This window comes from Talpa occidentalis, unplaced genomic scaffold (genome assembly GCF_014898055.3).
Source record: "Talpa occidentalis isolate TD23 unplaced genomic scaffold, MPIMG_talOcc4v2.1 talOcc4.8, whole genome shotgun sequence".
Classification (NCBI taxonomy): Eukaryota; Metazoa; Chordata; class Mammalia; order Eulipotyphla; family Talpidae; genus Talpa; species Talpa occidentalis.
Window position 1 is genome coordinate 51,632,111 of NW_023605194.1, and position 5,301 is coordinate 51,637,411.

Genomic DNA, 5,301 nt, shown 5'->3' on the forward strand with positions numbered 1-5,301 from the left:
AATTTCTAAATCACAATCTCAACCTTTCACATTCAACACATCTTTTCTCTCACTCAATCAAAAATTATATCCTCCTTTTCTCTTCTGGGGCAATACTTGGAAGCCTGATGCTATATGATACCTATATAATCTATTAATGCTTCTTTTATGTTCATTTTGCTAGGATATGGAGAGCCTCTGTTCTTTCTGAACTTAGAACCCAGAAAAATGTCTTAGTTAAAAATACAGAGGTAGCTTACATTTCAATATGGCATCTGGATTTATCTCTTCTCCCTTTTGAGACATGATCACACTGACATCAAAAGAACAGATAGATATAATTCCCACAACAACAAAGGAAATAGAGTGGAATCACCAGTGAGCAGATTAAATAAAATTTCTCTAAGACAAAAAACAGATGAATGAATCTAAAGACTGATATCAAAAGATGGAGAAAACCACAACCAAGAATACTAATGAAGTAGACTGCAATCTGTAAAAAACATGTTTGCTCTGGAAGATTCAGAAATACAAGGTATGATGGAGGACAGATTCAAAGAATAAGCTTGAAAAGATTGATCAACAGTCTATAGATGTAACAATCAACACTCTATCACCTTCCCCCATGTAGAAAACTCTAAAGTGAGGTATTTAGGTTCCCTGGTGGTGCAAGGGGTTAAGCACAGCACTATGAAGTTATCAGCAGCCTCTGCAGCAGGAGTTTGATCCCTGGCCATCTAGGGAGCAACCCACATCTCATTCCCTCTACCCCGCAACCCTGGCCTATACCCCAGTTCTTGTATGCATAAATAAACCTTAAAAAAAAAATAAATGAATAAATAAATAAATAAATAAAGTGAGGTATTTATCTCCCAAGGGGAAGGAACAACTGGGGAGGGAGGGAGAAGTAAGCAGATTATCTCAATAGTAACAGGGTAGTAATTGAAGGAATTAGCATCTCTATAAATAATTCCTTATCATTCTGGCATTAAGGAGTCCCAATGTATAATCTTAGTTTTGAAGCCTCTCTCCATAATTGATTCTTTCCCCTTCAAAGTTCCATCCACATATAGGAAGCTTACCGTAAATTTTTTTAGTGCCAGCAACGATGGCATTTGAGAAAAGCTGAAACATCCAAAATAAAGAGAACAGACAAAAATGAGTGTGGATGATATGGGGATAATTTGTGGGGAGAAAGACGATGAGAGATGAGAGAGGAAAAGAGAGAGAGAACAATTCTAATTGATCTTCACAGAGGATATTGAGAAGATATTGCAACCATAATTTTTTTTCTGAAAGGATGTTATTAAAAAGTGCAAACACACAAAAAAACTCTTAGAAATTCAAAAGTTGTTGGGCAAAGTGTGAAGAGGACCCAGCGGATTGTAGGAGAGTACTATTGGTGTTGGTGTGGCGTGGTAAGCTCTATCTAAAGAGGTGATATACTAGCCCAGAGGGGAGCGAGCACCCATCACTGGGGCAGACTGGGTGCACAGGGGAGCACGACCCCCACATCAGCATTTTAGAACAGGGACCTTTCTTCAGTAGAGACTGCTTGAAATCATCAGAAGGCTCCCGGAGGAGCCAGAGGTGAGCTGGGAGGCTAGCCCATGCCGGGCCCCTTCTGGCCTGCAGTCCGAGCCCAGAGGGGAGCGGCACCCACCACTGGGGCAGACCGGGCGCACAGGGGAGTGCGTCCCCACATCGGCATTTTAGAACAGGGACCTTTCTTCAGTAAAGACTGCTTGAAACCGGCAGAAGGTTCCCAGGGGAGCCAGAGGTGAGCTGGGAAGTTCGCCCAAGATGCCAGCCAGTACCAGCAACACAGTATCCAATGCATATGGCAAATTAGATAACAGGCAGTAGGGAGTAGAAAAACCACATGCAACCCAGCAACTCCTCAGGAAAAAAGCACACCACAAAAAGAAGACCACCTAGCAGATTGCAACGACAGTAACTTGAAAGAACTTCTGAGCCTTCCAGAAAAAGAATTTAAAATTGCCGTGATAAGAAAACTGACAGAAGTCATAAAGGAAAACAATGATAAGGGAAAAATAATTAACGATCAGAAGAATGAAATTGAGTCCCTAAAGAGGGAAGTAAAAGAAATGCAGGAGATCAAAGAATTAATGGAGGAGCTAAAGAACTCTGGGAAAAGCAATGAAAGCAGAATAGATGAAATGGAAGAACAAATAAGTACTCTTGAAGACACAGAAATAAAAAGAACTAAAACAGAAAAGGAAAGAGAAGTACGAAGGAAAAAGACCAAAGAAAGACTTAAGGAATTATCTGACTCCATGAGGAAAGGAAATATAAGAGTTATGGGAATCTCAGAAGGAGAGGAGAGAGATGTAGGAACAGAGAAAATATTCAAGGAAATAATTGAAGAGAACTTCCCAAACGTGAAGAGGAGCTGAAAATTGATATACAAGAAGCAAGAAGAGGGCCTCCCCGGTGGCGCAGCGGTTGAGCGCTGGGTGCGAAGCTGCCCGCTGCCTCTGCAGCGCCGGTTCGATCCCCGGCTGCTCCCCGGCCACCGGAGGAGGGTCCCACATGGCGCGCAGACCTCTCCTGCCGCCCGCTGCTCCCCTTAGCAGTGTACTTCGGTCCTTCTGCCTGCTCTGCTCCCCGCTCTGGCTCTGGTGAATTCTCTCACCCTCCCGCGCTTCTGACTGCACCCAGTGCTTGTATAAATAAATAAAATAAATCTTTAAAAAAAAAAAAAGAAGCAAGAAGAACACCAAACTTCCATGACAAAAGGAAAAATACAGCAAGACACATAATAGTAAAGCTCCCAAGAATCCAAGACAAGGAAAAAATAATGAAGCTGACAAGAGGGAAGAAACAGATAACATTCAAAGGAAAACCAATCAGACTGATATCAGACTTCTCCGAAGAAACACTACGGGCAAGGAGAGAGTGTAGGGATATAGTCAACAGACTCCAAGAAAACAGATGCCAACCAAGAATACTCTATCCTGCAAAGCTCTCCTTCCTCTATGAAGAAAGGATAAGGACCTTCCCTGACAAACAGAAACTCTGGAATTTCATTACGACTATACCACCACTCCAAAAAATACTACAAGGAGTCCTAAAGCCAGAACCTCAGAGGGACAGATAACAACAAAAGAAGGCCAAAAAATATTATTAAAAGAATAAATAAATAAAATCAAAGGAAAGACAAACACAATGGCAAATACAGATGCTAACATATCAATATTAACTCTAAATGTAAATGGACTAAACACTTCAATAAAAAGACACAGAGTCACAGGCTGGATTAAGAAACAAAACCCAACTTTTTGCTGTCTCCAGGAAACACATTTAGCTACAAAAGATAAAAAATAGACTCAAAGTTAAAGGATGGAAAACAATCCTACAAGCAAATGGACCAAAAAAGAAAGCAGGAACAGCTATACTCATATCAGATAAAACAGACTTCAAACTCAAAAAGGTAAAAAGAGACCCCAACGGTCACTACATTATGATCAAGGGGACAATATTTCAAGAAGAAATAACACTCATTAACATATATTCATCAAACGAAGAAGCACCAAAATATATCAGACAACTATTGTCATCTTTGAAAACAGACATCAGAGAAAATACATACGTAGTGGGAGACTTCAACACACCACTATCAACAATGGATAGAGCAACAAGACAAAAAATAAGTAAAGACACTAAAACTCTACATAAGGATCTAGAGCATTTGGGCTTAACAGACATCTATAGAACACTAAACCCAAAAAAATCTGAGTACACATTTTTCTCAAGTGCACACGGCTCATTCTTCAGGATTGATCACATACTGGGACACAAGACAAACATCAACAAATACACCAAGATTGAAATCATACCAACCATCTTTTCTGACCATGAAGGCATCAAACTAGAAATAAACCATAAAAAGAAGGCAAGGAGTTCTCCTACCTCATGGAGATTGAAACCCACACTACTAGAAGACCACTGGACTAACGAGGAGATCAAAGAAGAAATTAAAAAAATCTTTGAATTGAATGACAAGGAGGACACCAATTTCCTAAATGCATGGGATGCAGCACAAGCAGTAATAAGAGGAAAATATATAGCAATAGAGGCTCACATCAAGAAACAAGAAAGGTCTCAAAGAAACAACCTAACCTCAAAGCTCAAAGATCTAGAAAAAAAACAACAAAAAAAAAAACCAGTAGACGAAAAGAAATAATAAAAACCAAAGCAGAAATAAATGAAATTGAAACTAAAAAAAAAAATCCAAAATATCAATGAAACCAAGAGCTGCTTCTTTGAAAAAATAAATAAAATAGACAAACCCCTAGCCAGGCTCACAAAGGAAAAAAGGGAGAAAACACAAATAAACAGGATCATAAATGAAAGAGGAGAAATCACAACGGACACAGCAGAAATCAAAAGAATAATCAGTAGCTACGTGAACAGTTATATGGAAACAAGTTCAACAATCCAGAGGAGATGGACAAATTCCTATAACTCTACAATCACCCAAAGCTAGATAAAGAAGAAATAGAACACCTAAATAGACCAATTACAAGCAGTGAAATTGAAATGGTAATCAAAAACCTCCCCCAAAACAAAAGCCCAGGACCTGATGGATTTACAAATGAATTCTACCAAACATTCAGAGACGAATTAGTGCCTATCCTTCACAAACTCTTCCAAAAAATTGAGAAGGAAGGGATAATACCAAACACGTTCTATGAAGCCAACATTACAATAATAGCAAAACCGAACAAGGACAACACAAAAAAAAGAAAACTACAGGCCAATCTCCCTAATGAACACCGATGCAAAAATCCTCAATAAAATTTTAGCTATCAGAATCCAGCAATGTATCCATAAGATAATTCACCACGACCAAGTAGGATTCATTCCAGGGACACAAGGATGGTTCAACATCCGAAAATCAATCAACGTTATCCAACACATCAACCAAAAGAAATATAAAAACCATATGATAATATCAATAGATGCTGAGAAAGCGTTCGACAAAGTGCAACACCCATTCATGATAAAAGCCTTTGAAATTCTTGGGATACAAGGAACATACCTCAACATCATAAAGGCCATATATGACAAGCCAACAGCCAGTATCATTCTCAATAGTGAAAAGCTGAAAGCATTTCCATTAAGATCTGGAACAAGACAAGGATGTCCACCCTCACCACTGCTTTTCAATATAATACTGGAAGTCCTAGCCAGAGCAATAAGACAAGAGAAAGACATACAAGGAATCCAAATAGGAAAAGAAGAAGTCAAACTATCACTATTTGCAGATGATATGATAATATACATAGAGAACCCCAA